The 22,294-nt window shown below is 47.1% G+C and overlaps 1 long non-coding RNA gene across 1 annotated transcript in view; it reads left to right on the forward strand.

Moving 5' to 3' along the window:
* The window catches only part of LOC123288316 (uncharacterized), an 80,805-nt gene that overhangs the window by 32,989 nt on the left and 25,522 nt on the right, over positions 1-22,294 (forward strand). The gene's annotated exons all lie outside the window — the stretch shown is intronic.

The raw sequence follows: 22,294 nt of genomic DNA on the forward strand, positions 1-22,294 counted from the left end.
CTCTCCCCACCCGAGCTCCTCACTTCCCGCCCTCTAGAGTCTACTTCTTTGTCTCCTCCTCTGGCCATCTCTGGGCCTCTCTTGGTTCCCGGGCAGGGATCCTGCTCTGGCGACCTTGGCCTTTCCACTTGCCTGTTTCTTTCTTCTGGACAGTTCTCCTCCTCCCTCACCTTTGCTAGATGCTCCCTTCCTCCTGGGCCCCATGTAATTAGGCCCCAAGTGCTGTACTGGGCCCAGGGCAGCCCCGAAACACAGAACACAGGGGCCCTGCCCTCAAGAAGGGAGAGCTGTGCTTGGGGTCAGAGCTGTACTGGGCGGTCCGGGAATGGAATGCATAATATAAAGGAATACGTGAAAGGAACCAAGCCCAGAACTCGGCTCAAGGCCCCTCCCCCCAAGGCTGGGCCAGGAGAGGACCTGGCTCCCCCCGACGACCCATGATGGGGGGAACCACATGACCCCATCCAGGGTCCCTGCTTAGATTTCACCTCCTCTTTTTACGGCTCTGTTGATTCACTGCTCCCACTCTTGGGATGTGCTACAATTTATTTAATCAGTTCTCTATATGTGAACATCTGGGTTGTTTCCACTTTTTTTTTTTTTTAAAGATTTTATTTTTCCTTTTTCTCCCCAAAGCCCCCTGGTACATAGTTGTATAATTTTAGTTGTGGGTCCTTCTAGTTGTGGCATGTGGGACACTGCCTCAGCGTGGCTTGATGAGTGGTGCCATGTCCGTGCCCAAGATCCAAACCAGCGAAACCCTGGGCCGCCAAAGTGGAAGGTGCAAGCTTAACCACTCGGCCCCGGGGCCGGCTGGTCCACTTTTTTATTTTTAGAATTACGAATAATTAGAAACAATGCTGCAATGAACATCTTTGTATCTCTCCCTCACCACATCCATAGCTGCTGATTCCCAGAGGTCCCCTCACTCCACCTCCTGTTTCTCATGTCTTCATCCACACGTGGTCCACATTCCTTCTGCTCCTCTCAGTCCCCAGCTGGCTGGGTCTCCTGTCATGGGGCTACGCATGAGCCAGAGGTTTGGAAACTGTGATCTCCTCCCTCCTCTGGCCACACACCCGCCTTTCTCACAACGACTCATTTGGTTTCTGCAGCCAGGCTTTCCAAAAAGCCAGCTGTATCATAAGGGCCCTTTCACTGCAAGGAACAGAAACCCAACTCAAAATGGTCTAGACAATACAGGAAGTGTTTATTTCATAAGAAAAATGTTCTGAGGTAGGGCGGCCCCAGGGCAGTTAATTGAGTGACTCTACCACATCGTTAGACATCCAGGTTCTTTCTGTCTTTCTGCTTTGCTCTCCTCAGGTGTTGGCTTGCTCCTCCAGTGCTATAGCTCCCCTCATGGTTGCAAGATGGCTGCTGAAGTTCCAGACGTCACATCCAGACATGTTGTGTCTGGAGTTTGAAGAGGGGCCATCTCTTTCTGAGGATCTGTTTTTAAGATCAAGAAAGCTTTTCCTTGAAGTGCCCCTGGCAAACTTACCCTCGGCTCTCATAGGCCAAGGTTATGGCACATGCTCATTCCTTTGTTAACTCTTGGTAGGGAGAATGAGGCTTCCCTGGTTGGTGAGGCATGGCGCTGTGTGAAAGGGTAGGTTGGGTTTTAAAGAAGACAAGGGGTTTGGGGGCAGGGGCTGAGTTGACAACCCACAGTGTCTATCATGTGGGCGGGTAGAGAAAGTCTCCCCAGTGGGGAGGACTCCATTTCTGTGTTTCTCAATCAGCTGGGCCTGTGGCTCCTGCCCTGGAGACTTAGCTTGACTCTGATTCAATTAGAAAACATTTATTGAGGGAATGAGATATGGTTTCACCCTTAAGGGAGTTTGTTGTAATGCAGGAGAGCAGGGCCTGGAGAGCAGAGGCCGCGGGGAGGACGAATCTGCTGAAACTGGAGACAGGAAGTGCTCCAGCCCTTCTCTCCAAGGACTGGAGCTGATGAGGAGTCCCTGTTTGGGCTGAATTGGATGCAGGGGACTGACTGAGATGACCGTGGATCTGGGCTTCCGCTAGTGCTGGGGCCAGCTCCGTGTCAGGGATGGGGAGACCAAGGTGTGGGAGGTACAGAGGTAAGGGGGGGCGCTCATCCCCAGGCAGGGTCCCCCTTCTCCTAGCCCTCAGGTGGGATTTGTCCTTGCCCCTGAGTCACAGAGGGACAGGAAGGAAAGAAGGAGGTTTGTGAGTCAGGAGCCTACCTGAGGAAAAAGAAAAACACAGGAAGTGACTCAAGGCCTATAGGGCAGACAGGTGGCCTTGGTGACCTGGGACAGACCCTGGGGGAGTTGGCTGAGGGCAGGGGTCCCCTCCCCAGAGGCTGCCGGTGCACGCTATCCTGGCTATTTCTGCCAACGATGTTTCCCACAAACCCTTCCCCTCCTCACCACAGCAGGCTGCCTGCCCACTCAGCCTCAAACCCGGCTAAGGGCTGTTGCAATTCCTGGCCCTGGTCCACCCCCTGCATCCGGGAGGGAGGGCTCATCACCTCTGACCCCAGAAGAGGTCAACCTCTTTCCCTGCCTCCCCCCAGTCCATCTCCCTCTGCTCTCACACCATGAAGGGAGAGATACAGGAGCCACTAGAGGGTTGGGGGCCTTCTGAGCAAAGGAGATACGTCTGTGTGCGCATGTATGACCGGGCTATCCTCAGGGTCGAGCATGTGGCCCCAGGCGGAGTGGTGGGTGTACAGGGAGAGGGAGCACAAGCCCTGAACCACCAGGTCCTCTGCTGTGTGCGAGTCAGAGGGGCCTTTGTCTACTCACTGGAGTTCAGGTTGGAGGCCAAGCCTCCAGCTAATAATAGAGTAACATTTTGCTTCCCTTTACTACTGTTCTTATACATGAAGCTTCCTTAGGGACCTCTGAAGGAGGAGGAGTGGCTGGGCCAAGGCATGATTAAAGCATATTATTTTAAATTTTATTTTTCAAATGTAGGTTATATTATACGTAAATTTTCAACTTGTTTTTTCACGTATTATCTTAGATATCTTTCTAATAGTATATACAAAAAGCTTCCTTATTCTTTTTAATAGCTACATGGTGTTTCACTCATGGATGTACTATAATTCATTTAACCAATTCCCTATAAATGAATCTCTGGGTTGTTTCCTTTTTTATTTCTAAATTATAAACAATGCTGTAATGAACATCTTTGTACATTTACCTCTGGGCACTTGCATAAATGCTCTTGCAGGATAAAATCCTAGAAGTTAAACTGCTGGTCAAAGAGTGTGAACACTTAAAATGAAAAGATAATGCCTAATTGCTCTCCGGAATGTACTGATTTTCCTTCCTTTAGTATTGTATGAGATGGCCTGTGTAGCCCTGCCTTCTACCACACTGTGTGTTATGAATCTTCTTGATCTTTGCTAATCTGAGGTGAAAAATTATATCTTATTTTCATTTGCATTTGAAATTATTAGTCAGATGGAGCATTTTGTATATTTTTCCCAGCCAGTTGTGTTTTTGGTGAATGGCCTATTTATATTGTTTGCCTATATTTTCCCCCTGGATTGTTGTCTTTATTGTTTTGTAAAATATGTCTTTTTTTAAGCTGAGAAAATGACCATTTTGTTGTACATCCTACGGGTATACTTTCTCTTGTTTGGTTGTTTGATTTTGTTTGTGGAGTTTTTTCTTTTAATTTCTACTTGGATACATTTATTAATCTTTTCTGCTGTGACTTCTGTTTTGTTCCATGACTAGAAAAGTCTTTGCTATCCCAGAATCATAATAACATTTACACACATTTTCTTCTGGCACTTTTATGGCTTTATTTTTCAAATGTCTTATTTTTCAAATGTTTTTTTCTTTGAAGCTTTGATCCAGTTGGAATTTATTTCAGCGTTAGGTAGGGTTTACGGATTTATTTATTTTAGTCCCAAATATCTGGCGAATGTCTCAATTCATTGAATTGAATTCACATGTTTGTTTGGGTGACTTTCAAATTTCTTTATTCTTTACTACTGAGCTGCCTGCCTGTACCAGTCCCATGCTATTTTAAGTATTGTAGCTGTATCATATTTTAAAAAATGTTTTATAGGGCTACTCTTCCCTTGTTAGTTTACAATTTTCCCTCCAGGAGTGTTCTGGCTATTCTTTTATACTTGTCTTTCCAGATGAATTTATTATCATTTTGTCAAATGTTGTCAAAAAAAGCAGCTGATATTTTGTACAGACGTCCACTGAATTTATAGGTTCATTATGGGGACACTAACATGCTTACAATATTATTGGCTTTTTATCCAAGAGCAAGGTCTCGCTCTATTTATTCAAGTCTATGTTTATGTCACTCGTTTGGGTTTTATAGCTCTTTCCATGTATACCTACACATTTTTTTTCTACATGTTTCACGTATGTTTTATTTTTTACTTTTAAAGATTGGCCCTGAGCTAACATCTGTTGCCAATCTTTTTTTTCTTCTTCTCCCCAAAGCCCCCCAGTACATAGTTGTATATTCTAGTTGTAGGTCCTTCTGGTTGTGCTATATGGGATGCTGCCTCAGCGTGGCCTGATGAGTGGTGCTAGGTCCACACCCAGAATCTGAACAGCGGAAACCCTTGGCTGCCAAAGTGGAACTCATGAACGTAACCATTCGGCCACAGGGCAGGACCCCATGTTATGCTTTTGTTGTCTTCATGGATGAGACCTTATTTCTCTATTTCTTAGTTATTTCTTGTGCTTAGGAAATCTTGTTTTTAAACTAGCCACCTTGTTAAATTCTCTGGTAACTACTAAAAGTTCTTTAGTTCTTTATATTCTCTTGGAATATGCAAGCATAGAATAATATCATGCAATGATAATAGTTATGCTTGCTTCTTACAATATTTATATTTCTTATTTTATTCTTTTATCCAATTGCATTGTCAATTAATTCCAGAACAATGTTCAATACTAGTGGTAGTAGTTAATGGTGACAGCTGACATCTGTCTTTAATATGGGACAACTTCTAAAGTCTCCTCATTAAGCATGTTGGGAAAAATTCATCTCTTTATTTTACATATTAAAATTGTGGGTTGTATTGAGTTTCCCAGTGTTTGTCCTTATTGCTCTTCTGGAAGGAACCACACAGCCTTAATGTATTCTGCTTTTATTAACACAATCTTAATCAATACACACTTCATTAGCTCAGAACTTCCTCCTTAGCTGATCATCCCTCCCTTGGAAGTAGAAGCACAAAGAAAGCGATGGAAGTGTGAAATGGGGGCATGGCCACAGGGAAGAGCTGAAGCTCAAGCTGTGGGCTCTCGGCTTCCTGTCGCCAAAGGAGTAAGGATCCACAAGAGGCATCCCCTGCCCCCCAAACTCAGAGAGGAAACAGAGCTGAGCAGGGGGTGAGGAGGGCCAGGGAAGAGAGGGAGGCTAGTGAGAACAAAGGAGCAGAGGGCAGGGGGCCTTGGAAGAAAATCGGGAACCCCTCTGTTGGTCCCTGAAGACTTCCTGCCCCTCTATCACCCTCAGGGCTCTCTCAAGTCCTAGTCTTTTGAAGGAGACATGGTTTTGAACTTTGGGCTCCTCCCTACAGGTGGCTCTTCCCACACTAGGGGAGGTGGGGCAGGTTAAAGGAGTCCTCTGAAGCTGCTGGGAGATGAAGGAAGATGTCCAGCCTGCTCAACATCTGGACTTCCCTCAGCAGCTTCTGAGAACAAAGACCACTCCACCCCTCTCCCCACTTCCTCCAGGGTCCTGAGGGCTGTTCTTTTGTCCTAAACATGTGACCTTGTTCCACCTTCCCTCCACTTCCTGATGCAGTTGGGGGTCCTCTGGCCTTGCACCTTTGTTAGGAACCTGACTGACTTCATCATCACCCTTGAGTGAATGTTGCTGTGCTCAGAGGCTTGCTGGAGAGAGGAGAGGGTCGGGGGAGAGAGGAAAGCGACTTTCCAGTATGGACCATGACAGGTATAGGGCACTAAGGTGGCTGAGGGCACCTACGTAGGTCAAGGGCTAAAGCCAGGTGGCCAGAAAGAGACAAGTGTACCCTTCAGATGTCTTCTCTAGGCTGGCCTCTCTCCTTACCATGACTGTCAGCTCCAGGAGCACAGAAGGAATAAGGCCTTGACCCACAATCTCCACATCTTCCAGGCCCATGAACCCTCTCTGGCCCTTAAGTAATCCAGTCATTTAAGAGGAAGGGAGGTGACTGTGGCTGTGTTTATATGACCCGAGTGGGTATAGACACATTTCCATTCTTTCTCATGAGACAAGATCAGGAGCAAACAGACAAGTGTGCGGGTAAACTGAGTTTCAGGCAGTGAGGACGAGCATGGTCAGCCATTGACAGGAGGCCAGCAAGAGTGAATGGCGGGCATTCCTGCACGGAGGCAGGGGTTGAATGCGATGATCTCTGGATGCTGATAATACTCTGAGGATTAAAGGATTCCTGAGTCTTTTCCTGCTACTTTTGGCTCATCCCAGTAGGGGCAACCCTGTTGGGATGGAGCTAACCGCATTTCCCAGCCATGGGAGGCTGGGACTAGAGTGGGGAGGTTGGTCAGCACAAAGAGGCTCCTGCCATCAGTCTGGGGCTCAGGGAAGAAATCGAGCTTCTGGCAAGATGGCAAGAGCAAGGCATACCCCAGCTTTGGGGAGTCAGGACCCTGGGTGGGCACACGAGGCAGAGGCTTGGATAGAAAGAGGCGAGATGGGCCCTGGAGTTTGGACCTGGACTTCCACAACAAGGAGGGGTGCACGGCAGAATGAAGAACCCTTAGGGCATTCGAGTTGGCCTCTACCAGTCGCAAGGCAAGAGGGCTTTCCCTAGAATCCTCTTGCAAAATCATGATGGATTCTTGACTGATGCAGCTTCCTGTGGAAAAGGAGGTGCCACTGTTGGGTTCTGTTAAGTGCCCTGGATGAGTCTTACTCATTTCCAGTCTTCTCAATTTCTGCACTGGGTCCAGGCCCCCGGGGGAGCTGCTAGTAAATACATCCCAGATGTGCTGTGTGAGATGGAGCCAAGATGGCAGCTAGTTGACTGCTTTTTGGAATAACAGTGCAGCTTTCTGAGAGAAGCCTTCTTGTTTGGGCAGACCCGGTGTTAGCAGCTTGGGGAGACCAGAAGAGCTCTCCCTCCCCTCCCCAGAGCCAGAGACCCTCAGGATTGGAGGGGCCCTTTCTAAACTGTGCTCCAGGGAACCGAAGAGGTTCTGTGGAGCCTCCTGAGGTGGGTTTGACGGCTGAGCTGGATGGGGTTGGGCACCTCCCCAATCCTCCCCACGCCAGTGACAACCAAAGACCTTCCTCTGCTTTGATCTGTTGTACAGAAGGGGCTTCGGAGTCAGAGTCCTCTGTACAGTGAGTTCTGAATCTTAAACATTGGAAAGGCCCTGGAGTGGCCAGGGGGCCCTGCACCGTGGGGTCCGTGCCTCCGCCATGAGATGCCTGCTCCATCCAGGCTGAGAAGCTGGCATCTGCAGCCAGCTTCCCTGGGTCATACTCCTGGGGCTGCCATTTGGCAGCTCTGGGCTCTTAGGCAGGCTACTTAGTTCCCTCCGTGCCTCAGTTTCCTGAGTGGTAAAATAGGTTGTTGCAACAGTTAGGAAAGTCGTTTACGGTGAGCACATAGCACAGGGCCTGGCACATAGCGTTAGTTATTATCAACAGCATTATCCTACCCGCAACCCCCCCCCCAGCAATGGTACTAACTCACTGCCTCTCCAGGACGCCTGTTCTGTGTTCTGACCATCCTCCCTGCTTGGGCAAGGGCCACTCTGCTCACTCCGTGTCAACAGCCTAAGGGGCTTCATGTTTTTATAGAAAAGTGGAAAAATTCAGAAAATCAAAGAAAAGGAAAAAAAGAAAAGAAAGAATAAAAGGAAAGAAGGAAAAAATAAAAAAAGAAATTACCACTGTCCAATTACTCAGAGAAAACCACATGCGGCACCTTGATCCTTGTATTGGTTTTCTACGCAGCCATAACAAATGACCACAGACTTAGGAGCTTAAAACAACTCCCGGTTATTATCTCACAGTTTCCAAAGGTCAGAGCTTCAGGTGAGCTTGACTGGGCTCTCGGCTTAGGGTCCCACAAGACTGAAATCAGGGTGTCAGCAAAGCTGCTTCCCTACCTGGGGCCTCTGGGGATGGATCCACTTCCAGGCTCATTCAGGTTGCTGGCAGAATCCAGTTTGTCACAGGTGTAGGACTGTTTCCTTGCTGGCTGTCACCTGGAGCCCCTAGCTCCTAGAGGCCTCTTCCTGGTTATTGCACATGGCCGCCGAACATCTCAGAACCAGCAAAGGATCGTTTTCACACTTGGACTTTCTTGGACTTCCTTCTGTCAGCCCTCTCTAGTCTTCTTTTGCCACATCTTTCTTCTACTTCCAGGCAGTGAATGTTCTCCGCTTTTAACGGCTCATGCAATTAAATTGGGTCCACCTGGATAATCCAGGAAAATCTGCCTGTTTTCAGGTCTGTAACCTGAACCACATCGGCAAAGTCCCTTTTCCCAGGTAACATAATATATACCCAAGTTCCAGGCATTAGGGTGTAGCCATCTTTGGGGAGGTGATATTTGGCCTACCACCATGTTTATGCTCCAGGCACGTTATCTTTGTGAAGAAATATTTATAAAAGTGTGCAGTTTCATTTGCTGGCAACTCAGTTTTATTTCCTTTCCCTGCTCTATGCTTCCCTCTGCCCAGTAGGGGCTGGAAGCCAGGGAACTACAGTTCTTGGAATTCCCGCCAGCCAGCGAGAGGCACGTCCGTGAGCTCTGGCAGGTGGAGAGAGCATAAATCACAGCATTGTTTTCCTGGCAGCCGAGGGCAGGTGTGTGGGCTTCAGCAGACAGGAGATTTGGGAGCAGCCTTGAGGCATCTTCTCTATTTTGATGCTGGAGGCTCAGGCATCAGGTGGTTTCCACAATTTCCTGACACCCTAAAAGTTAGCAATGAACCTGACAGCCAGCCCTTCCACAGCTTTGTAAACACCTACTTCTCTGTACTAGATCCCTTTCTGCTTGAAATGCCTGGAGTGGTTTCCACGTTCCTAGCTGGCTGATACGGGGATCTTGTTGACCATAACAATTTATAACTGGCTTGTTTTCACTTAATAATAGATCATGAAGATAAATCTGTCCACAGGGCATTCAACCTTTTAAAAATATTTTTTAAAACTTGGGTTTCCATGGCTGCATGCTAGCCCATCATATGGATGTATCATAATTTATTTAAGCAATCCTCTGCTGTTCAACATTTAGGTTATTTCCTGTTTTTCACTTTTATAACCCACAGTGTCAAGAACATTCTTGGCCATGAATCTTAGTGCATAGCCAAGAGTGTTTACTTAGAATATATTCTTGAAGAGCAATTTTTAGTTACAGGGAATTAACTTTTTGAAAGCTTTTACGCATATTTCCAGATAGGTCGACCGTGTTTTTTATCTTTTTCCCCAGGACACTGCACTCCCGGGTTCTCCTCCCACCTCTCCAGCTATACCTTCTCTGTCTCCTTGGCTGTTCCTTCTCTTCTCTCTGACCTCTAACCAGTGGAGAGCCCTGGAACTCAGTCCTTGAACTGCTTCTCTTTTTTATCTACACTTATTCCCTTGGTACATTAATTCACTCTCATTGCTTTAAATACTGTTTGTATGCTGATGACTCCTCATTTATATCTTAGACCCAAGCCTTTCCCTTGAACTCCAGACTTGTCTATTCAAATTGCGTGCTCAACATCCCAACCTGGATGTCTAACAGGAATATCAAAATTGGCATGTCTGAAACTGAGTTCCTGATCCCCCCTCTCAAATCTGCTTTCCCCACAGTAGTCCCATCTCAGTTAATGACAACTCCTTCCTCTGAGTTGCTCAGACCAAAAAGCTGGTAGTCATCCTTGATGCGTCTCTTTTTCTCGCACCCTGTGTCCAATCCATCAGGAAATCCTATTGGCTCTAACTTCAAAATACATCCATAATCTGACCATTTCTCACTGGCTCCCCCATTACCACCTGGTCCAAGGTACCATCTTCTCTCAGCAGGGTCATTGCAAGAGCCTCATAACTGGTCTCTCTGCTTCCTCCCTTGCTTAGTCTATTCTCAACAGGGGCCAGGGTGATCCTGTTAAAACATAAACCAGATCACGTTGCTCCTCTGCTCAGAACCCTCCAGTGGCTTCCATCTCCCTCAATAAGCCAACATCCTTATAGTGGCCCACCAAACCTTAACCAACCCCTCCCCATTGCCTCTCCAACCTCCTCTCCCTACTCTCTGCCTACCTAATCCACTCGGGCCACCCAAGCCTTCTTGCTGTTTCTCAAATATTTCAGGCAAGCCCCACCTTGCGCCATCGCACCAGCTGTCCCCTCTGCCTTTCCCAGGTATCCACATGACACGCTCCCTCATCTTCTCAGGTCTTACGTCAAATGTCTCCTCAGTGAAGCCTTCTCTCTGATCCTCCCCCATGTAAAATGACAACCTCTAGCCACCCTGAACCCCATTTCTACTTTACTTTTCTCTGTAGCTCATACCATCTCTATCAAATATATATAAATATGAAACATTTATTTTGTTTCTTGACTATCTCCTCTTTGAGGGTGGGAAACTTTGTCTGTTTTGTTCACTGATATATCCCCTAAGAATTCTGAGAACAGCAGGCACTGGATAAATATTTGTTGAATGAATAAATGGATTTGGTGTTTTTCTTTTAGATTTGATAGACCCACCATCCTGAGCCAGTGCATGAGGCTCCCATGTGGACCATTTGTGAAGCACATTACAGTTTACAGTGTTGATCTCACTTCACCTCAAAGTCTGACGGGTAGGATGGTACAGGGGTAAAGAGCTTTGCCCCACTGTTAGCCCTTTTGTCCTATAGTTTTCTCATCTGCAATAACAACCATCTCCTAGGATTGTTGTCAAAACTAAATAAGATAATTCAAGCAAATAACTTGCTTAGTGCTTGGCATCTCTTAATCACTTAATAATTACAAGCTAGTTTATTCCTATTTGGTAGTAGAGGAATTTGAAGCTGAAAAAATTTAGGAATTTGCTAAAGGTTACATGTTAACGGGAAGAGTGAAGTTTGAATCTGGGATTTTGATTCACGATACTTTCTGCATTAAACCAAACTTAATATAATAATCTAATTAGGAGTGTGGGACTCTCCCCCAAAGCCCTAAGGCTGGAGAGAACTGGGGAGTCTCCTGATTTCCTTCTGTTGTTTGAATTCCCTCCATGGCGTTTTGGCCAAGTCATCATTTAACCTCTGTTTATTCTCTCCAGGCCTGGGAGACTCATTGCCTCCAGGCTGCACATTCCCGGATGAGGCAGCTAGGCACTCTGCAGTTCATCATGCATGTGAGCAAGGTGGCAGTCAGTGTCAGGGCCCACCAAATGTCCATCTTCCCCACCCTCCTTCCTTACACAATTCCAGGTCCAATTCGGGGCAGCAATGTGCCAAGGAAAAGCTAGACTCTTCAGGCTTCTTCACAACGAGGCTGGGCCTTTGGGACACAGTTGTGGCCAATGAGCTGTAACTGGAGATGGACTGGGTGGTTTTCCTGATTAAAAGGGGAGCGGCATCAAGCCATGCTGAGGTGGCATCCCACATGCCACAACTAGAAGGACCCACAACTAAAAATACACAACTATGTACCGGGGGTCTTTGGGGAGAAAAAGGAAAAATAAAAATCTTAAAAAAAATTGTTTAAAAGGGGACCGGATTTTCAGCAGGCCTCATGCTCTGCTCTTCCCTCTTCCCTCTTTTCCTGTCTGTAATGTGGGTGTGATGCCTGGAGTCCAGCAGCCGTCTTCTGAGCATGAGGGGGAAAGCCACATGCTCAGCCTGGAGTGAAGGAAAGCTAGAAGAGCCTGGGTCATGGAGGGCAGCACAGATGCGGGTCATCAGTCTCTGGCTGCTGCTACCGCCATGCTTCTTGTGGTGTGAGGAAAATACCCCCTCCTTGGTTCAGTCTCTGAGGTCGAGTTTCTGAGGCTTGCAGCCTAGTGCAATCCTATCCCATACAATGATCCAAGCATTCTGCAGCAGATGCTATTCCTTAGGCACGAGCAACTTGGGTTTTAGTCCCATTTTTCACGAGGCTCAACAAGCTTTAAGGCTATAAGACTTTGTAGTATCCCTGGGAAGCAACAGGGGTTGATGCTCTTGTGATGGATAAACACAGGCTGCAACCAACCCCAGCTGGACATTCCTGAAAGGGTCCTGGGGAGGCTGGCCCTCCTCTGCTGGGCTCGTCACCAGCACATCCCAAAGAAGGATGTCCTGCCCTACGGAGCAAGACTTGAAAAAATGTGTCTCTCTTTGTGCCTGGCAATTCTGCTTCTAGGATTTTGTTTTAAAATAACAATCAAAGAAATGAACAGCTACTTGTGTATGAGAACATTCACTTACCATGGCCCTCTGTGTATCAGTGGAACCTAGAAAAAAAATTAAATGCCCAACAGCAGAGGAATGGCTAAGTAAATTATGGCACATCCACAGTATACAATAGGTTGTAGCCTAGTGAGGTCATGTTGTGGATGACTGTTTTATTAAGGTGGGAATTATTGATAAAAAAAATATAAGTTATGAGCATGCTCAGTATAGTTCTAATTTTGCAAAAAATACACATATACGACCCCCTTCTCCCTGACTCCAGCTCTCTCAGGGTGTGACCAGCAGCTGCTGCTCTTACCGTGTCAACTGTCACTGCTTCCTCCACTAGAACTTGTGGCTTGAAGGACAGGGACCGTTTTCCTGCTCTTTGGAACCCCAGGGCCTCACCTCGGCCTTGGCCTTGGCACAGAGCAGGGGCAGTAAACATGTGTGGAATAAGTGAGCAGGGAATTGGCAAGTATAGATTCCATGCCACTGTTGCTGCCTGTGAGGGTCTGGGTGGACCTCTGGCGGCTGTGTTTCCTGGTCCTGCTGACCTCCCCCTCTGGTTCTCTACCAGGCCCTGCAACCCAAGCTAGACATGCTGGTCCCCATTCCTGGCCTTGTCAGCCTCACCGGGCTCACCCCACACCAGTGGAATGAGAAGCTCTAGGGTGGGCTGGCTTTGAATGTGGGGACAAGGCTGCCTACACTACCCTGATGCGCGACAAGGAGCAGGGCTCAGTTATGATCCTGAAAGCTGATCTCTGCTGCTGCCTGCCACTGCCAGCTGCACAGCTCTCATCTCCACACTGTTTTGCTGCACACAGACAGGGTTCGGGTGGCCCCTAAAGGCAGCCCCCGAGGAGTGGCCATCCTATTCTGCCTGGCATTGTAACCGGGAGAGTTAACACGATAGGAGGGGTCGTACAGGGCAGGATCCGCCCTAAGGCTCTACCTGGGACCCTTCTCTTGGGCCTCACAGCCAGCTGTGTGCGGGGTATTACTACCATCATCTGCATTTCACAGAGGGGCCAACTCAGACCCTGAGAGGTTAAATAGCCTCTCCCATGTCCCATACCCGGCCAGGGACAGAGTGGGGACCCCACCCCAGGCAGCCTGATGCCAGAGTCCGGGCCTGAGCCTCTCTGCCCTGTTGTGTGGGAGTTTTGCATAGACATGTACCTGGAACCCTTCCACAACACCACCGTTCCAGAAACTTAAAAGGAAGAAAACGTGGTTAAAAATACAAAAGGAACAATCATATTGAAGACAACAGCCTTTTTTCCACATTGCCTTTCCCAGATCAGTCTTGGGGTGGGTGCCACTCTGTACTTGTCCCCTCTGACTCTGGCCTTGTCTTCTCCTCCTTGTCCTTCTGAAATTCTTCCCCTTGTCCCCAAAGCACCCAACCTCTCTTTAATGGAATCACATTATGGCCCGGGACCTGCTTGCTTGGGCTGCCGGATGTGGGGCGGGCATCTCGCGGGTGAGGCAGGGGCAACGGAGACAGATGGCACCCGGATGGAGATTCGATTACCTGCTTCTTCCCAAAGCCGACCCGCCGGTAACTGTATTATGGCCCATTATGGACAGGCTTCCTCTTGGCTGCTGCTTGAGATTTGGTTTGTCTGTAACTTGTTTGTTGGAGCTTGGAGATGGATGAGCTGGGTCCAGCTTGGAAGACAAGGGAGGAGGGTGGAGGGAGGCCACAAGAGATGAGTGCTGTGGGGAAAGTTTGGGGAGCAGGAGGTCAGCCAGGGCCAAGTCAGCTTAGGGCAAGGGGCGTCTGGTGAGACAAGGGAGAGAAAATGGGGCTGGAAGGTGAGGTGAAAGGGCCTCAAATGCCGGGCTGAGAAGGCTGATTTAGATGTGATCAGTAATAGGGAGCTATGGTAGGCTCTTGAGCAAGGCAAGTGACAGGTGAATATGGTTTTGGAGAAGAGGAGCAAGGGAGTGTGGCAAAAATCAGGCAAGACAAGGATGGTTGGGACCGCTTGAGGAGGGCAGAGGATGGAGCCAGGGAGCTGGCCTCACTGGGTTCAGACAGAGGCAAAAGGGAAGCAGGGCAGACACAACAGACACTGTGCTAGACCCACGCCGTGTTAAATCTCACTCAGTCTCTGAAGCAGACCTATAATGCATCTTGTGTATCAGTGTGGAAGTGGCGGCCTGGTGAGGATGAGTCACTGCTGGGCTCACACAGTGGAGACGAGGTCCAACCTGGCCTATCAGATGCCAATGCCACGTTCTCTCACTGAACCTCTCGGCCTTCCAGGGCCCGAGAGTCAGGGGCAGGAAATACCCATTCTTTCCCACTCCTCCTGCACTTAGAACTCATAACAACAGTGGTAATAGTCAGCTAGCCACCGCCGCCGACTGAACACCACATCTTACACACATCCTCTCCAATCGTGGTCAGACTTGATGATCCTCATTTGACAAGTGAGGAAGTGGAGCTAAGAGAGGTCAATGGCCTGCCCAGACCACACAGCGGGTGTGTGTGAGGGGCTGAATGAGGATTCCAGGGGAAGCCTGCCTGATTCCCTTCACCACACTGTGCTCCATTCCCAGACTCTGGCTCCTGTGTTCCAGGACTCCACTTACTCTAATCCTGGGCTTAGTGAGGAGGGGGAATTGGCAGAGCAGCTCAGAATGAGCCATTCAGCATGGAAACTTTCTCTGAGCATCCCAGGCCTGCCTCCTCCCCATCTTGACTCCCTTTGCATCCCATACTTCCATCTCTCAGGGTCTGAGGCTGCCGACTCAGGGGAGAGGGACTGGGCAGGGCTAGGGAGGGTCTGGGGCCCATGGGCACATAGGGGTGGTGGGGTCAGGCTGAAGCCCTGGGTTTTCCATCCCTGCTTGTACCAAGGAGGGGGTGTGGTGAGTTGGGGGAGGGTAGGGAGCCCTGGTGAGTGGGGAGCATGTCCCTGCAGGAAGCCGAGAAGTCTCAGAGGAGGACCAAGAATGACTGGGGCTCGGCCCAGCACTAATCCCTCTGCACACACTCCCTTCCCTAAGGATTTTCCCTCGGAAAAATCTGTTTAATTTTCCCAGCTCAGAGACAATGAATGGAAGATCAGGGTAGGGTGAGGATGGGTGATGGGGGAGGCCTGTGGAGTTTGCCATGAGAAGAGATGGGCAAATGGAAAAACCAGTTTCTGACATGCCCCCTCCCCTAGGAAGAAGCCAGGAATGCAGGCCGTCTGAATAGATGACTGGCACGGGCTGTTCGGCCATGTGATCAAAAGACTCTGGCTGACTGTCTGGGCCAGTTTATTCTGTTGCTCGCGTGTTCTCAGAATAGGAGACCCCGAAGACAGGAACTGCATGCATCCAGCACAGGAAATCTCATACTGGGTGAGCATAATTATTGTGGTGGGGTAGATAGTGACGGTGGTGGTCACCGTGGTGGAGGCCATGGTGGGCGTGATGACGGTGGCAGTGTGGTGGTGACGGGGGTGGTCATGGTCATGGAAACCCTGAAATCACGATGGGGGTGGAATGATATGGAGGGGTGGGCTTTGTAACCTGACACACCTGGGTCCCATCCCAGCCCCGTTTTTCTCTAGTAGTCACTTGGGCAAGTCAGCCTCTCTGAGTCTCACTTTCCTCATCTGAAAAATGGGAATAATGAGAACTATTGGTGGAGTTCAGGGATTCCTGGGTGCTGACTCCCTCAGTTCTGCTCCATCTTGAGGGTTCTTTGGTCCCTCCTTTGGCCCTGGCTCCTTCCCTTCTGCCCACAAACTTCCTCCAGTTGTTCCCACTAGCTCTTCCCTTAATCACCATCTCAATTCCTTCCTTCAGAGCCCCACACATTCTAAAAAAGAAGTTTATACACACTGCCTCTGCTTCCTGGCCTCCCACTGGATCCCTAACCCCTCCTCAGTAGCCTCTGGGTTCCCGACACTACGGAAACCGCTCTCAAAATCAGCAGAGGCCTCCCCCGCATCTCAGCCTCAGCCTCTTGGGGGAAATTGGCCTACGACCCCCAGGGCTTCGAGGGAGCCTCTTGCTAAGGCCTTCAGGACCTGCACGTTCCACCTGCCTACCACCTGGAACTCGTTCTGCCTCCCTTCGCTCCCAAAAGTCAGTGCTCTGATAGCATCCTCCTCTCTCTGTATACTCTACACTAGGTCATTTAGCTCCTCTGGTTGCAAGTCCAGTCTGTGCGCAAGCAGCTCCCAATTCTGTTTCTTGAGTCTATCAGATCATGCAGCCAGAACCTCCCTTCTGGCCATTGACTGACCTCCCTCGCAGGACTCTCTCCAGCACATTCTAGGAAGGCCGTCCAGTGCTGAACTCATTATGCTCTCCCCAGGTCTACCTGCTCTCTCTCCTCCCTATCACCCCAGATCAAGCCCTTGGCTCCTCATCCCTTCATATAAATTTCCACCCACCCACCAGTCCTGCTAATTTTCCCAAGTCATGGTTCTTTTAAAATGAATACAGAATCTAATTTTATTTTCAAAACATGAAACCAGTTTATCATTTAACTTTGCTCTTCTAAGTTTATGATCCTGATTAACTCTCTTTGGTATTAAAGCCAACAAATCATATAAATCTCGCATCTTTTTTTTTTTAACTCAGAAAAATAAACTCTGTTATGATAAACCGTAACATATTAATCTATGTTGTGTAAACTGTTGGCTTTAAAAAAACACCTTTTAACACTGTTGCAAATGTTTCAGAAACTTCCTATGCATCATTGTTTTTGTTTTCAGAAACAGTAGACTAGCCAATGTGGATTAACCTTCCTACTGAAGGCAACTGGAAAAGCTATATATTAAAAAAACCAAAAATGAAAACAAAACAACAGCAAACTGTTTGAAGCACTTGAGCACTAATAAGATAAATAAGGTAGTGGAGAATTATTGGGCTGGGATATGAAGAGGACTGAGACTAGTGGGGTGAACCTGGCTTGGGAAGTGCTTTTCCTTTGGGAATGGAGGAAGCAACTGAGAGGCTGAAAGTTTGATCAGGGCTTCTGAGGGTCTCCTGGGGGATAAGAGACAAGGCCTATCAACAGGAGTGTTTGGTGAACCCCCTTGCTTTGGGCTGGGACCCCTGAGGAGTAAGGAGGAACTGGAAGTAGACATGTTCTCACAGGACCTGCAGCTCAGCTTTGACTCATCTCAATGCCTGAAACTGGATTAATTAAGGTGCTCCAATGTTGCTAGTGCACACAGGCTCTTGTAAATCCTCTCTGGAAGAAGATAGTATCCTGGGGTTAGACATCTTCTACTAATGGTTTTCCACCTACAACATCCAGGGCATACACACACAAAGAAACAGAACCACACAAACATGGAAACCCCATAAAACAAAACCAAAAACCAGACACGTGATGGGACAAGACAACATGAACAAATATATACTAAAAACATATATAACATCCTCTCTAGTTGTTGGAGTTATGCATACAGATTTTAAAATAAAAAAAGAATATAATGCTTAGCATGATCAAGGAGATAAAAGATGTGATTAAGAATTTTGGCAGAGAATTGAAACTATTTTTTTTCTAATGGAAGTTCTAGAACTAAAAATCATAATACCTGACACTAAGAATTCAAAGGATAGGTTAAAGAGCATATTAGACAAAGCTGAATAAAGAGTTAGTTAATTAGAAGCTGAGTGAGAAAAAATATCCAGAATGAAGCATGGAAAGGTAAAAGGATGGAAAATTCAGAAGAGCGTCTAAGAGACCAGAGGAAATAGTGAGGTTTAAGAGAATGGGGCAGAAGACTATATGAAGGGATAATGGCTGACAGCTCTCAAAAGCTGATAAAAAGACATCAATCCATATGTTCAGCAAGCCCTAAGAACCTAAATCAAGATAAGTAAAAAGGACTATACACCTAGGCTTATCAGAGTAAAACTAAAGAGTACATCTTTACTATTAGAGTAAAACTAAAAGCTGAAAATCAAAGATAAAGAGATGATCTTAAGGTCAGACAGAGAAAAACACAGATTACCTTCCAAAGGGAAACTATTAGATATACAGCTGATTTCTTAGTGGAAATAATGGAAGCCAGAAAAAAAAAATGGTATTCTTCAGAGGGCTGAAAGAAAATAACTGCTACCTTGTTATTCAATACCCAGAAGAAATTATTCAAGAATGAAGATGAACTAAAGAAATTTTCAGGCTAATAGAAACTGAGAGAATTAATTACCAGCAGACCTACATTAATAGGATATTTTTCAGGCAGAAGGAAATAATCCCAAATGAAAGGTCGGAGATTCAGGAAGGAATGAAGACTAATGAAAATGGTAAATGTGTGGATAAATATAAAATAATATTGATGTACAGAAAAATAATAATATGATAGAGTTTGTGGGGAGTTAAGGTCCTAAGGTCCTTGCTACATTTTGGAGGAAGAGAGTAAAAGAATAAATTAATACTAGGATTTGCTAAAAATGCATGCTGTAAACTCTGGATAGCTACTAAAAAATTGTAAAAGTGAATAACCTCCAAATTCATAGAGGAGGATAAGTGAATAAAATAATTCTAACATGAGGCAAAGTAGGGAGAGAGAAAGGAACATAGAGTAGGTAGGACATATAGAAAATGCTGAGTAAGATGGTAGATTTAAACCTACATATAAAAATAATTTTATTATATGTAAAATGACTAAATTTTCCCATTATAAGGCAAATATTTTCAGACTTATTTTGGATGAGAACCAAAATTCAACTATACGTTGTTTGCATAGATGTACCTGAATTAATAGAGACAAAGAAAGATAAAGGATGGGAAAAGATATAGCATACAACACTAACTAAAGCAAAAAGCTAGTGTAGATATATTAAAATAAGACTAGATTTTAAAGCATCACTAGGCATAAAGAGAGATACTTCGTAATGCTATAAAGTTTATTTTGCTAGAAGATATAATAATTCTACATTTGTATGCACCTAATAACTTGGTGTCAAAATATATAAAGCAAAAATTGACAGAACAATATTATCGTACTTCACATTCCGTCTCTGCCTTCCTGGGGTCACAGGAGCTAGGCATTTCAGGTATCAGGGCCCTCTCTCAGAAATATCCCATCTGGTTCACTTATGGAGTCATTTTTAGACAGGGTGCCATCTTGGTTCACTCACTCCACTTTTATGTAAAGAATATATGTTGCAGATACTATCAGGGCCTTGCCGCATCTTATAGATATTCACCATTTGCCTACACAGCTACCTGGTAGCTTCCAATTGCAAGCTCCTGAGACGCTATACTTGAGGGCTTTTTCTGGATGCAGAGCCTGCTCCTGCACGTGGGGCATTCCAAAAGTACCAGAGAGTTAGTGTTCCCAAGGAGCAACCCTCAAACAATGACTGGTGTGAGTCAGTGGATAAATACCCACAACTCCATTGCCTTTCAAGGACTAACTTGGAGGTATATGTTCTCTACTGTCTTCCAGAATCTCCAGCAAGATTGATCTCCACTTGCCACAGTAACTAGCTTGATATAATACTCTTTTTTGACTACCTTCCCCTTTCCTGCCTGATTTCCCCACTTCCTTACTGTTATTTCTTGAAATCATCTTCCAAATAAACTATGTTCAAATCCTTTTCTCAGGGGCTACTTCCAGGAGAACTCAAACCAAAATAATATCCCTTGTTTTAAGGATAAGGACATCACCAATTCCCACAGTGTTGCTTGGCTCTGAGGTGATCTCCATTTCCTCAGCCCATCTCCGGGACCCTGTCCTCTTCCATAACCTCATGTGTGTCTTTCACCTGGACTGTTCTGACAGTGGTTTCCTGCCCCCATAATTTTCCACCCGGAATTGCTTCTCCGCAGGCAGCCTCAGTACCTTCCTATTATGCAGAGAGCTCATCATTGCACACCTTCTACTCTGATATCTTTAGTGGCTTCCCATTGCCCATAGAAGAAAATCTCAATACTTAGCTTGACACGTAAAGTCCTCTGTGATCTAGCTTCAATTCACTTTATAGTCACTTCCCATTCTCCTGCTTTCTTCCCAAAGCCTCTGCTCATTTCTCAGCCACCTTCACTGCTGGACACCAGTCCTCATGCCCCACAATTTCCCTTTATGCTTTCCCCCACTTGCAAAAGTCACAAGTCCATGAGCCATCCTTCAAGGCTCAGCTCAAAATGACACTTCTGTGAAGCCTTCCCAATGTCTCACATTCATCTTTAACTCTCTCATTGTGCCTCAAACTTGGTGACTGCCAGTGGATTTGGAGAACAGATCACGCTGAAATCCTGAAGAACGAGAACACTTGGGTCCCCCTCATTGGATTGCCTATAAGACAATTTGCTATGTAATCTTGAGCCAGTCTCTTATCCTCCTTGGCTCTTAGTTACTACAATTGCACAGTTAGTACGTCTGACTAGAATCAGTGTTTCTCCAAGGAAGGAAGGGGTGCAATTCTTCATTGCACAACTGCCTTGTGCATTGAGGGACATTTAGCATTTCTGGGCCGTGGCACCCAATACCAGAGCACCCTTAATCATTGTTACGATGAAAAAGACTCTAACATGTTTTCAAACACTCTAGGAGCATCTCCACCAGCGTGGGTGGTTCCTTAGGATCTTCCAGCTCAAACACTCTTGGAATGCTCTGGTTGGTGCGTGGGGACCACTGGTACCCCAGGACCACGCGGAGGCATGGGTGGCAGGTCAATGATGAGGAAAAAGCTGGAACCAAGCTGGAGACAATTCCCAGGCCTTGTCCTGCACCTGAGGGTAGAATTAGTGTTCAGCATCCCAACCTTCAAAGGGGCAAAAACTCCTAGCTGGCTCTCGCTGGCCTCCCAATCTGTGGAGTTTCAGTCTGCCCTGATGGACAGGAGTCCAGACAGTAGGTGATGTTCCCAGAAAGGAGTGGGCTACCCACAGCAGGACTCTATGGCTGGGGGCCAGCTGGGGCTGGCATGGCAAGGGCTGGGCCTTGGCCAGCATCATGGGCTATCAGTGGAGCTGGAATAGCACCTAAAGAGGTCAGTTTTCTTATGCAGGCCATCTTAGGAAGTTGGGTTGGGTGAGTGGGGGACAGCTGTCACTTGGGGAGCAGAAGAGGGCTTGAGACTGACCACCAGGCATGAGGGCAGTGCTTATGGCAGCAGAATGGTTGTGACGGCACTCCTGCTGGGGGAGGCTGCAAACATACCAGATTGTCTAGACAGGATGGTGGGGTGGGTGGGAACAGAGAAAGGTTGCTGTATTAATGGGAGATGAAAGATGGCAGGAACAGATAAGACAACAGCAGAGCAGCCTCTCCCCAGAAGTAGTTTATGGCTGGGGACCTGGGGAAACCAGAGTGTTGCCCAATGTTGAGAGATCAGGGTGAGTTTTCAGGAGATTCTGGGAACTGCTCCATTCATTGATCCACAGAGTCATTAATTCAACAAACATCTCTGGGACTGGAATGAGACCACCCCAATCTTGTACGTGTTCTGGGACCATAGTTCATCTGGTGTGAGGTGTCAGAGCTTTGGCGACTAAAAAAGGAGGAATGTGAAAGGAGAAGAATTTGTCAATATTTATCCAAGTGGATCCAGGGGAGGATGCTCTGAATCAAGACGAACTGGCCTCAAGCAGGTGATGGGGGATGGGGTAGAGGGCATGGGAGGAGGCTGGAAAGGACTGTGCCAGGTACTGTGTCACCTGCTCTCATGCACATAATCACCCCGCGAGTTCGAGGCTATGATTCCCCAGTTTTGCAGATGAACAGAGGCCCATTTTTGAGTTCAGAAGGGCATTCTTCAGGCTCACCCACCTTGAACAGCCCTGAGAATCTCCAACTGCCCTTGCTGTGATGTCTGCAGTCTTTGGATCTCAGGTGGTGGCTGCCAGAGCGAGAAGCAGCCTCTGTTCCCACTGTGGTCCTTCTGACAGCAACATCTGTCCCCAGGGTAACACCATATGTCAGTTTGCCACAAGCCTGGTTAGAAGGCCAGCCTCTCGGAGTCTGCTTACCCTTAGACAAACTGGT

The sequence above is a fragment of the Equus asinus genome, chromosome 8, assembly GCF_041296235.1.
Source record: "Equus asinus isolate D_3611 breed Donkey chromosome 8, EquAss-T2T_v2, whole genome shotgun sequence".
In the NCBI taxonomy this organism is placed as follows: Eukaryota; Metazoa; Chordata; class Mammalia; order Perissodactyla; family Equidae; genus Equus; species Equus asinus.